The sequence below is a fragment of the Malaclemys terrapin genome, chromosome 13, assembly GCF_027887155.1.
Source record: "Malaclemys terrapin pileata isolate rMalTer1 chromosome 13, rMalTer1.hap1, whole genome shotgun sequence".
NCBI lineage: Eukaryota > Metazoa > Chordata > Testudines > Emydidae > Malaclemys > Malaclemys terrapin.
The window spans coordinates 1,370,380-1,383,317 of NC_071517.1; the positions used below are offsets into that span (position 1 = coordinate 1,370,380).

General features: G+C 52.7%; 1 protein-coding gene across 17 annotated transcripts in view; it reads right to left on the reverse strand.

Moving 5' to 3' along the window:
• RBFOX3 (RNA binding fox-1 homolog 3) overlaps positions 1 to 12,938 on the reverse strand; it is a 333,267-nt gene that overhangs the window by 46,389 nt on the left and 273,940 nt on the right. The gene's annotated exons all lie outside the window — the stretch shown is intronic.

Below are 12,938 nucleotides of genomic sequence, written 5' to 3' on the forward strand. Positions count from 1 at the left end.
CGGACTTGAATTTCCCTTTAGTGTAGAGCTCCACACATATTAATTTCTGATCTGTGTGTTAAAGTGATTTCCATTTTGTAATCACTACACTGTAAATGCATGTGAAAACGCGCACACACACATGCACAGGTTACTACATGCATGCTCACACGCAAGCTACCATATGCACGTATGTAATCACGTACAGACAAGCTCTCTCACACACAAACCACCCTAATAGGCAGTCAGGAGCATAATTTTTCCTCTAATTACATATTCAGCACTTCTGAGAAAATGAGATTTTGGTAATTCAATTGGATTGAGAAGCAGGGCTATAATAAAATGAAATTTGCAACAATCGCGCAGTTAAATTAGTTAAATGGAGAGGAAGGAGCTGTGGAAAATTGACCCCTCGATCTCCTAAAGACTAATCAGACATTTGAACTGAGTTGTGCTAACAAAGCCCTCGGGCTGTTGCAGAGACAGCGTGAATGAGAGAGAATCACAGGGACAAGGAGTGTGTGGGGAAGAGAGGTTGAAAAAAACAACAGAGACTGGTGGGTCTTGGAGCCCAATGCAGGGCTGAGGAGGGGATTTCACACTGTTTTACATAAGGGGGCAGTTTCCTTCCATCCTGTCCTTCGGTCACTGCTTTATCCAGTCCCCTCTGGCCCGGGGGTGCCCACATTCTGCCCTGGCTGCAGGGTTCTCAGGAACCAGGATTAGGGCATTGCCAGCCCATGTGAAGTGACTGCGGGGTGAGAAGGGCTAGATTCAAATGGGGCTCTCTTGGGAGCAGAGGGTAAATGTTGCAGGCAAGGCCGGCTCTACTGTTTTTGCCGCCCCAAGCAGCGCGCCGAATTGCCGCCGCGGACGGCGGGGGCAGTCCGTGTGCTGTTAGGGCGGCACGCGCGTTTCCGCGGTGGTGGCAATTCGGCGGCACCTTCTGTCTTCAGCCGGAAGCTGCCGAATTGCCGCCACGGACAACTGAACATAGAAGCTGCCGCTGAATTGCCGCCGTCGCAGAAACGTGTGTGCCGCCCTAACGGCACACGGACTGCCCCCACCGTCCATGGCGGCAATTCGGCGCGCTGCTTGGAGCGGCAAAAACACACGGACTGCCGCCCCTTGCAGATTGCTGCCCCAAGCACCTGCTTGGAATGCTGGTGCCTGGAGCTGGCCCTGGTTGCAGGGACCATTCCAAGAGCACCACTGGGGGAACCAGCAGCCACAGCCATTCGGGAAGGATGCTCTCTGCAACACAGCTGAGCTCGGTGGAGCCAGGATCCCCAGCCAGGAGCCAGCTCGTGAGGCCCGAGGCTCCCGGCTCTGGGGTGCTTGGTCCATTTCCTTCCCAGGCTCCCAAACTTTCCAGCGTGTCAGCAGTGAGGGGAGGTGCACGACTATGGCTCCCAGAGCAGCAGCTCCGATTCATCACCATGGCAGCTCTGATTGGAATGGAGAGGTGATCAATAAGTAGCGAGAAGGTGTCAGCGTCAGGGATTCTTCCATGTCAGGATTTATGAAGGGAAAGGCGTGGGGTTCGGGGAGAGCGGGCTCTGAAAGTGCTGAGGTCGGAGCTGGCCAATTCACTCTGTTAATGTGATCAAATTACAGCGGCAGCAGCCAGACACAGGTGAGCAGGGAGGGGCCAGGCAGGCCACACTCTGTGTCCTTGCTCCTGAGGCTGAAAGAGGCTGGGTGGAGGGAGAGACCCCTCAGCTTTGGCACATGTCCTGACAGAGCAGATGTTCCCCAAGTCAGGCATGCTAAGGAGGGCACCCTCAAGCATGCAGGTAACACCCCCATCCCCCGTCTAGCCTCCAGGCCTGTGCATGGTCCGTGGGTCATGGCAAGAGGTGAAGGTGACATAAATGAGCTCAGAGAGCCACATTCCTGCCTACTGTAGCAGGGACCAGTGGGTGTAACTGGGGGACAAGTTGAAGAGACTGTGGGGACAGTCACAACTATACACAATTCAAATTGCTAATGCACCCCGGCAACCAGAAACAACCCCACAGTCACAATCACCAACATACAAGCTCACTAACAGTCAGACTCACATTGAAGCACAATTCCAGCCACAGCTGCAGTCAGACACAACCACACACGCAGTCATATCTATTCACTGATGCTTATTATCACTCTCCAGAGATCCTTTGCCCAAGCTGTGGGGTAGAGAAAGCCAGTAGGAACAGGGGGGAATCCCTGCTGGCAGAAAGGGACCTGCTGGTGGCAGTGCAGAGGCCACTGGCATGGGATCAGATACAAAATAATTAGTTTAAATATTTGTCTTGCTATTTTTTAAACAAGAAAAAGGCAAGTTTCTCATTTGCAAGTTAATTAGCCTAACTAGCTTTAATTAAGAGCTCCCCATACAATGCAGATCCCAAATGAACGGCCACCATCGCCTGCTCCTTCCCATTTTTGGTTTAATACAGCGCAGTACAGACACCACGGCCAGGGCCGGCTTTAAGCCGATTCACCCGATTCCCTGCAATCGGGCCCCGCTCCAGGAGTCTTCGGCGGCATTTCGGCGGCGGGGGGGTCCTTCGGTGCCGCGGAAGACCCAGAGCGGACCCCCTGCCGTGAAGTGCCACTGAAGCCCCGGACTGCCGCCTGGTATTGGAATCTGGCCCTGCGGGTCATAAAGCCGGCCCTGACAGTGGCAGAGAGAAACCAAGAGGGGGTATCATGTCTGAAGGGACCTGCCTGCCAAGCCCCTTAAAGCAGCCCCAGGCTTGCTCAGACCAGCCAGCCACGTGTACAGCCAGAATCCAGGGTTCCCCATACCCTGGCTGGGAGAGATGCCGACTATGCCCTTTCCCATTGTCCTGAGCTCCCAGCTCCTCTCAGCTCTATACACAGACGTTGGACTGATTTACTGGTATCGGGTTTGAAACCTTCCTGGACTGGAGCGGGGTGCAATGCGAGCCCAGCGCTTCAGGCTGAGGGATGCAAGGGCTTGGCCTCTCTTGCTGAGACATGGACTCACACAGTGAGGGAGTCTGTAGGGCAGGAAACCAACCCAAGTCAACTCAACCTGTAGGTCAGTCCTCAGGTTCAGGGGAATGAGTGAACAAGTGATGGGCGGGTGGGGAAGAGCTCTCCCCCAACCTGAGCCGGATGGAGAAGCGAGCACGTCAGCAGCACAGCGGAAGAGCAGCAATTCCCACATCCCTGATGCTCCAGCCGACCACCTCCCTGCCCACTGCGAATCCATCAACACAGAGGTGGCTCCTCCTCTCCGAGCCGTATGCAGTGACGCCCCCCAACAGAAGATGATGGTGGCTTCCTGCTCCAGCATGGGGATCTCCCTGCAAGGGTTCTTTGCCTGTATATTCTGAATTAACCCTCTGACTGGAGGCCTCCTGTCACCCATCCCTGGCATCCCCTGGTCAGCCCAGCAGCTGGGAGCTATATTAGTGAGGCCACCGCCGTGTCTGGAAGCAGCCTGCACACTCCCAACCAGCAGCCAGAGCTCTGCAGCCAGAGGGGGTGGGGGGCCAGGGGATGAACGAAAGGCCTGTCAGTAAACCCAGAATTTATTGGTGCCTGAAAGTAGCGGAGCAGCTGGTGATAGATGGAGAAGGACAAACTACCAAATACTCTTCAGCCCCTTCAGTAAATGACAGCCAGCCAGGGGAGATTCATGGGGTGCCAACAGCCCCTCCCCCCACCTCCTGCCGCTCACAGCTGGACAGAGGAGCAGGAGGGCGGCAGCAGTGGGAGCGGAGCAGCCATGCCCTAGACTAGAGACGGAGCGGAGCTGGGCTTCTTTGCTGACTGGGGTTCAATTCTTTCCACTGGCCCCACCGAGGCCCCTCCCTGATTCTGGTCTAACCAATGTTGGTTAGAGCTCCAGGGGAGCGCAGGGCTGCACTGGTTGGGCAGATATTCTTTGGAGTGACTCAGGTTTCACTCTCCTCACCGCAAGTGGGGCAGGGGCTTGGGTTTGTGTGGCTGAGGGGGCTGGAGGAGGGCCCTGGGTCCCTGGAGGGGATAAGTGCCGCCCTTGAGAACTTCACCCTCATTCCCCTGCAGGGCTCACATCCCCAAGGCCAGGGCTACAGAGGCTCACACAAAGCCTCACACTCGCAGTCCTGTCACCCCGCAAATGTGCCCCCAGCCTCTCACACAGTGTCACACACAGACCCGCACGGCTGTGGTACTGTATTTACAAAGCAGGCAGTTTCCCTAGGGGCAGGAAGTGCCCCTGGAATGGGTAGCAAGGGCCTGGGTAGGGTGAATTGCCCAGTTTGCCTAGGGCAGCCAATCCCCAGCTGTGGGCAGAGTCACAGCTACCCCCGACTGCAGTCACACCATCTTTGCTGGGTTGCAGAGTAACCAGGCAATCCCCAGCCCCTGCCCACCTTCCACACGCAATAAAGGAAACAGATGTTGCACGGCGCTGAGAAACAGCCGTAATCATGTCAGTTTATGTGTCATTTTCTACTTGGGTAATGTGAGCAGTGACGGATCGCTGCTCGCGGACGAGAGGAAAATCATGACAAAGTGCTGCAAGCCCAGCACTTCAGCAAGGGGGAGATGGAGTGGCCAGGCCCGCTCCCCACCCCGTCCACTGATGAGCCTCCAGCGGGGAGAAAGAAACACCACTAATCAAACCCTGCAGTGAGCCTCCTGTGGGATCCCAGGGCTGTGGGAGGGCAGTCGGGCAGAGGGATGGGAGCCTGCTAGGGGAAATCTGTTATGGAACCACAGCTGCCAGGAGCTCTATGTGGCTCTTGGGGACCCTCTTCCTCTCACCCTCTCAGGACCTCGCCAGAGGCTTGAGGTGATTGTCTTCCATCAGTGAGGCGTGAGAATGAGGGGCCAGCAGCAGGGCAGGAACGGGCTCCAAGGCCTGAGCTCCCCAGGGCAAAGAGGGCAGGCCCCAATCCAGGCACTGGACTCGCCCTTGGAATCCAAGCCAGGCTCCAGCCCTGGGCCATAGGGCTTGGCGTTCTACACAACCAGAGGGGGCAGCCTGGGCTCCATCCTTATTTCTCTTTCATTTACTCCTGAGGCCAGTGAGGATGGGAGGCCTCAGGGCTCCAGAGGGATATCTGAAGGAGCATCATGTGGGGGCTTCCAAAGGAATCTCTGGGTGGCTGGAAGGACGACGGCTGCGGCTCAGCATCTCCACGCCTCAGGTTCAACAGGAAACAGGAATATCCTGAAGGCTGCCTCAGGGATGTGGAGGAACCATCAGGCAGTGGCGCTCGGCAATGCTAGCGGACAGGTTGGGTCCCCAGGCCTCTCCATCTGCACCACCTGGGTCTTCTACTGTGTAAAAACTAAACACGTAAGTCAGGCTCTAAAAGCAAAAGCTCTTGCAGCATCAGCCTGGCCCTGGTGGGGCTGTCAGAGCATCCTGATACCGTCTCTGTGAACGCCTTCCTCAGGCTGGCTCTCATTCCTGCACTTGCCTCACTCTAGTTAATAGGTTCTTGGTGCCAGGGATCGCATTTCAGCAGCGCTGCTTACACAAAGGCCTGGAGTGAATCCTGCTGATTCTGTGCAAACCCAATTTGTAATGTATGTGCCGCTCCGACAGAGCGAAAGCCCCTTTGGGTTGCCAGGCCCTGGCTCTGAGCTGGAAGGGGATCTCCGGGAGCCAGATGCGCCAGCCTGGAAGCTACCAGAGAGGCAAAGAACATGCAGGTCTGGGGTGGGCAGGGTCTCGGAATGGGCTTTAGGAAATGCCTCCCACCCCCCTGCAGTCAGCCTCAGAAATAAACACCTACAGCCGGCTTTAATGCAACCCCTCCTGCCTACTGGGCCTGGTGCTCCTGCTTTTCTGGGGCCGGTGGTGGATTTAGGGTTAGTGCGCCCCTGTGCTCAGCTTCATTTTTGGGGTCCCTCCTTGGGACCCAGCCAAGAAAAAGAACATTCTCCCTTATCGCCCCCATGCCCCCATTTTTCATTCTTTTTTTCTTCATCCTCCTCCTATAAGTAATCAAATGAAAATAAAGTGAGGTACCTTGATTGGTTTTGTAGTCTAACTTATTTTTTCAGAAACCACTTGAAAATCGCTGAGGATCTTGGCAGACCACTTAATGACCTTTCCAAACATTGTTTGTACCGTTAGCTAACTATTGTAAAGTGCTTTGGATAAGAGCGCTTTATTAAAAAAATATGTTAAAAAATGTTGGGGTGCAGAGTCTGGCCAGGACTTAGGGTGCAGGACGGGGCTCAGGGCTGGGGGTGCAGGGTCTGGGAGGAAGTTAAGATGCAGGAGCAGGCTGGGGGTTGGGGTGCAGGGTCTGGCCAGGAGTTAGGGTAAGGGAGGGGGCTCAGGGCTGGGGCAGGAGGTTAGGGTGTGGAGCTCTTACCTGGGGCAGCTCCCATTTGGTGCGAGGGGTGCAGGTTGGGATGTGGGGGGGGTTAGGAGTCAGGGAGGGCAGGGGGCTGGGGGCGTGTGAGGGGAGTGCAGGAGTCAGGTCAGGAGGTGTGGGCTGGGGTCGTGGGGGTGCTCCCAGCCCCGTCCCCCCCCAGCCCTCTGCCCTGAATGGCTCACTGCAGGGGGCCGGGGGGGGGGGTATGTGTAGGGGGAGTGTGGGGGCCCTGCCTTTGCTCTGCCCTGCCCCAATTCCACCCCCTTTCCCAAGGCCCCGCCCCCACCTCTTCTCCGCCTCCTCCCCCGAGTGCGCTGTGGCCCCGCTCCTCCCCCTCCCTCCTGGAGCAACCTGAGCGCTAGCAAACAGCTGTTTGGGGGCGGGGAAAGCGCTGGGAGGGGCGGGAACGCGGCACACTCGGGGGAGGAGGCCGGGAAGAGGCGGGGGAGGGGGAGCTTGGCTGCCGGTGGCTGCAGAGCCTGAAGCAGGAGCCCCGGGAGCTGGCAGCCAATCTTCTGCCCCGCAGCTGCCCAGCCCTGGGGCCCCCTGTCGTTGGGGGGCCCCGTGCCAGGGCACCCTGTGTTTTACTACAAATCCACCTCTGTCTGTGGCTATGTGTTAACTAGAGTTAACTTGAGTGTTGCCCCAAGCTCAAGCCCTGTCCATACACAAGCCCCTTGGTGCGGGGGTGGGGGTGGGGGGGTGCTTTTACCTCGAGCTGTCTAGGCTCCAGCTCAAACTGGCGGCTAACGCAATCATTCCGAGCAATAATCCAACCGGTCAGGATAATCTTGCTGTGTGGTTACTCTCGCTAGGCGAACTTGAGAGCACTTAACTCAAGTGCAGACAACTCCAGTGAGCTCTACAATGAAGATACAGCCTCAGCCGCACTCTAGGTGCTCAGAGGCCTCCAAGGCCTCAAACACCTCAAGGGACATTTCAGGTCCCTTGCTGCCACCTCTTCCCATCTCCCGCTCACTCTGCTTGAGTGGCCATGGTCTCCAAGCCCTGCCGCAGACCTCACCATTCTGGCTGGGTGGTGCAGGTGCCGCCTGTGATCTCCCAGAGCCGTTCTCTTGACATGCTCAACAAGGCATGTGACTCTTCACTTGCTGCCCAACATGTCAGTAATCTCTGGCAGGCTTTACTAAACACGAACATGCTGGAATGGCAGCAAGACATGTTCATGGTCCCAGCTGGGACACCCTTCCTTCCTGGAGTCCAGGTCACTCATGTGTCTTGCCCCTCCATTAGCATCACAGACCCACTATGCACTTAGCCACGTTCAGCTCTGCCTGCACATGCCCATCCCTGATCCGTGTACTCACCCATTTGCATGTACACACATTTGCATACAGTCTTATGCACAGACCTGCCTCAGACAAACTTCCTATGCACATACACATCTGTGTTCATCTACACAGCCACCTCCTGGGTACACGTCCCCATGCCCAAGTACACGTATACGCACACTGCTCTTCACACACAAGTTCACATCTAGACCCCAGGATAGAGATGTGCTAAGAGTTGTTATTATTCATGAGCATGCACACAGTTCCAGTTCCTCAGAACACTTGCTTGGCCATTCTGGGGCAGAGCTGGCCCATCTAGCCCAGGAGCCTGTCTTGGACAATGACCAGCACTGCACACCTGAGGAAAGGCAAGAAACCCCACAGTAGCAGAGGTGGTGAAACCTGCACACAGGGAAGTCTCTTCTTAACCCCTGTTAGAGATTGGCTGAACCTTGAGCTTTAATATTCCTTCCAAGACTTTTAGCATTAGCTATGCTAACTCCAGATATTCAGGATATCCATATCACTGCCAAATCCCACATTGAATCTTGCTAAATTGCTGGCCTCAACAACATCCTGTGGCAGAGTGTTCCATAGCCTAACTGTGTTATGGAAAAAGTATTTCCTTTTATCAGTTTTGAATCAGCCACCTTCCCCATCACTGACTGTCCCCTTGGTCTTGTGTCATGAGACTGGGAGAGCAGCAGCTCCCAATCCCCCTCTCTAGACCAGTCCTCCGCCTATACACTTTCATCATGTCCCTCTGTATTCATCTCCTTTCTAAAGGGAACAATCCGAATTGACTATTCTCATCTCCCTTCTCTGAGCCCTCTGCATTGTCCTTTCTGGGAAGGGCTGCCAGCACTACACACAGTATCCAGATGAGGCTGCACCACTGAGTTACGGAAGGGCATTAGGATATTTCCCGGATTGCTCCATCCCATTCCTTGGGCATCTGAACATCTCGTTTGCTTTTTGGCTGCAGCTGCACCCTGAGCAGTGACGCCCGGGTTCCTCTCCTGAGTTGATATAGCTACTTGGGGCCCTGTCAGGTGTTCTTGCACTGCAGGCCGTTCTGACCCAGAGAGGAGGCACATCTCTGGTCCCTCTCCTTCTCCCTGCAGAGTCTCCTGCTGGCCTTGCGGATGGAGCAGTTCTGTGCAGCTTGGCCTGGATAGGGAGCAGTTATTTGTTTGGCCAAAGATCCGTAAAGCTCAACAAGCCCTGTGTGCTAAATCACCAGAATCCCATTTACAGCTGTCAGCAGGAATTGGGGGTGGGAGGAAGCAGGAGGATTCACAGACCCCTCATAGCAGAATTAACTAGGAAGCCTCAATGTCCCTGTGGTTTTGGTAATCCCCCTGGAGGGGACAAATGTGCTGAGTTCGAGACCCCACCCAAACCAACAGGCTACGCACTTGTGTGCCGGACTGGGACAGCTGCTCAGTTAGCACTGCCAAACCAAACACTGCGGCCCGCTCCACCCCCAGAACCAACACTGCGGCCAAGCAATTTGATGAATAGTTTGTTTTTATACTGCACCTTCTGTTTTTAGCATCGAGATCTGGGGGGGTGGGGAGGGGAGTGGGCAGGTGGTGTGTGGCAAGAGTCTGGGTGGGCATGCTGAGTTTGCTATCACAATTACCCTTTCTGCTTTGTTAAAACATATCCCTCCACTGATCAACTAGAATACCGGAAAGAGTCCCGGAGTTACGAAATCTAATCTGGTCACCCAGCACCACAGTATTAAAATACAAGTACACCTATGACAGGGATATTGCCAGGCAGCAGAGGCCGAAAATGTCATTGCTGGGGGGAAACTTGTTTTATAAATGCTAAAATCAATGTAAATATTTTAATAATATTTTTTAAAATTAACATATTTTCTTTGGCTTGAACTTTCCCCCGCGGTGTCTGGAGCCCAAGCACTGCAGCATCGGCTAGGGCTGGGAACCAGAAAGTACGACCAAAGAGTCGGCGGTTGGTTTGCAAAGCTAAGTCAAATAGAAGCAGCAAACAAATGGCACAAAGGCTGGAAAGGCAATGAGATTTAACAAGAAACTATCTAGTGGCTAAGATGTGGCTAGTAACAATGGAACACCTGCTCTCTAAGAAGACGAGATTTTTTAACCTGACAGCATCCGAAGAAGTGAGCTGTAGCCCACGAAAGCTTATGCTCTAATAAATGTGTTAGTCTCTAAGGTGTCACAAGTCCTCCTGTTCTTTTTTCCTCTAGGATAGGGTTTTCAAACACCCTGTAGTAATAGCTGCTCCAGTGACCACCCTGAGCTGACACCCAGTGTGAGAATGCACTGGGAGGCACAGAGTCAGGTCGCTTTTAAAAAGGGAGGTGCCTTCTAATACTTAAACAATCCCTGGGGGTTATTCAGCAGTTGGTTTAGCCCTTCTGTCAATTAACTCCCTTTAACCTCTCCAGCCAGCTTACTGCACATGCCCTGAGCCCAGATTTCCAGAGCTTTCTAATGGTGACCGTGAGGCCAGCGAGATGGCTGTTCCCTGCATGACTGTTAAGTGTTCTTTTGTCATGATATTTAAGACACTTTTTGACAGTGACCGACTCCTCTGTATAACTTGGTAGAACAATCAGTCTCTCTCCCTTCAGTGCTCAGGTTCCCACTGATCAAATTATTATAACACAGCCTCACTGGAACTCTTGCTCCTACCTTTCCTCATGCCGCCTGCTCTGGGAGAACTCCTCAGCCCTGTGTCCAGCTATTCTGGTTCCTGCAGTCAAACAGGGCCCCCAGCATGCACTCTATCAGCCCCTCTTCTCCCAACTTGATTCTGAAAACCCCACCTTGCTGCAATCCCAACCTGGGGAAGTGTGGCTGGTGATTGTTCCACGCAGTGCATCAGATGGATTTGCACCATGCAGAGAGCTGTGTAACAAGGCTACCAGCTGCTGGGAATGAGGAAGGGCAGCACAGCTGCTCCCGAGGAGCTGATCTGAGCAAACCACAAGAAGCATGCAGCTGCCTTTGATGAGCTATTCACAAACACCAAAGACCAAACTGCAGCTGGATTTTCCCTGGCGTTTGGTTAATAAAAGTTTTGCAGACAACTTCATTTTGTGGCTGTCCCATGTAATGTTAGCACTAGAAAAAACATTGGTGCTAAGAAGCCAGAGATGCGCGGTAGGGCTTCTTTATACCAAATATAGAGTAGTTGTCTGGTTGATAGAGTGTATGTCCCATTCCTAGGGATTTAAGCAAGGAATGTAGGGCTTAGTTAAAATGACTCATGTGATATGACAGACATGTTTATGGTATCTGCATCTCTGTCTGTGTATAGATAACACACACCTTAATGATCCATGCGCAATACTAACCCTCTAGGAATAGTCACACCCATATGCACAATGACTCTGATTTTCAGAACTGTGGAGCATCTTCAAAATCAAGTAAGTCCTAAAGTTCCATATATCTTCTCTCTCTCTCTCTCTTTACACACATACACTATGAGCTATACACATATGTGTACATATATGTACCCACGTATAAATATGTTAGATCTATCACAGAAACATTATCAATTTCTAAGTTATCTTCACTTTTCATGTCTAGCCTTTATGCAAAGATACATTTAAAAAAGAAAAAGAAGTTTGAGCTAAATTAATTCCATTGTTTTGGGGTTATATGCAGGTGAAATATGTCCAGTCTGCCCCTGTAAAGCACAGTTCCATGGCTATGGATGGCATATACACTGGTAGCTAGTAGTATTATGGTAAGTGTGCTTTGTTCATAGGTTTATTGATGAAATTCACATGTAAAATCCATAGTGAATTTCAGAAATAAACTAGTGATGCACAATAAATGAACTACTCTATGGTCAGTAACCACAATGTGCCATATACAGTAGATCCATTACTATGGCCCCAAGTATGTGCTACGAATGGTACTGAGGCGACCTCTGGCTCTTTGGTCCCTTTTCACATGCTTCTTGTGCTATTTTTGATGTCTCTTTGCCTGGCTTCTTGTTGCTACGTTTACCAAAGAGTCCATCCCCAATCCTGAACACAGACTCTCACAACAGCCAAACACAAGTGAAGAGGAAAGAGATTTGGGCCTGTATCTCACTATTTGGGTAAAATACCAACGCCAAACCCTCCTTTCTGACCAACATTTCCAAACTGCTGCCAAAGAGCAAGAGGTTTCTGGGAGAGCAAAGAGAGAGAATCCCAAGGCAAACAAACAGGGTGATGAAAGGAGCAAGAACTCACTGGGAGTGAATGAGAGGGAGTGTGACAGAGCCGCAAATGAGATGAAAGCCTCTCCTTCTCCCACACCCTACATTTCACTTCTGTGCGCTCTTCAGTCACTGCCAGGCAGCAAATTCACCCTGCCCAAACCCCCTGCTTCCAATGCACCCTGCACATGTGATGGACGGCGATAGCCACACCAGTCTCTGGGCAGCTCAGCTCAGCACAGGCAGCCCAGCGTAGAGGTTCGCAGACTACACTGCTATAAAATATGAGTGAAAGCAGCAGTGCCTTTCATGAAAGGGAGCGAGGAAAAAAGGGATTACATTTAGAAACTAAAACCTCCCATGGCCCCTAAACTGGCTGCAGGTTCAAAGCCTGAGAATTCCCCAATGTGCTGCCCCCAGACATTCAACAAAGCTCTCCAGTGACCAGTGGGAATTTTGGGACATTTTTTGCTTGATGCCAAATGCCCAAGCTTCACACCTGCAGAGCAGAGCAGGAAGCCCCATGGAGTCTCCTGAACGAGGAAGGAAAGGTTGAGATTTAAATACAAAGCCCCTCAGGCTTTCCCTAAGCCCCTCTCTTCAGGAAGGCGCTGTCCAGTCTGTAGAGCAGCTCCTGTCGCTTGGCCCCTCATGGCTTTCTAGCATGCGCACACAGTCACAGCTCAGAGCTTTGGCTGAAGCATGTATGCTTGTTTAACCAGCAGTAACCCCACGTTTTTCAGAATTCCCCCTTTCTAATGAATGCTGGAATTAGAAGCCAGGCTCTAATGCTGCTCCACTCTCTAGCCTGGACACATTTTGGTTCCGAGCCAACTCAGACCAAGAGTTTTAAAGTCTTTACAATTTTTTAAAGAAATGAAACAAATGCAACCTCCCCATACAAGAGCTTAAGCCCAACAAATGGAACCCCCGGCCCTCAGGTGCCAGCTTGCAGGTGAGATGCGCAGGCCATGCAGAGAGGGCAGATAGGATGTTATGAATTTAACTACTCAAAGCACAAATGGAATGGTTAGCCTGGCTGGGACACAGGGTTTCCGACGCAGCAAAGAGAACACTTCCTCTGCCGAGCAGCGGTTCCCAGGGATCACCAGGGGGGAACTCG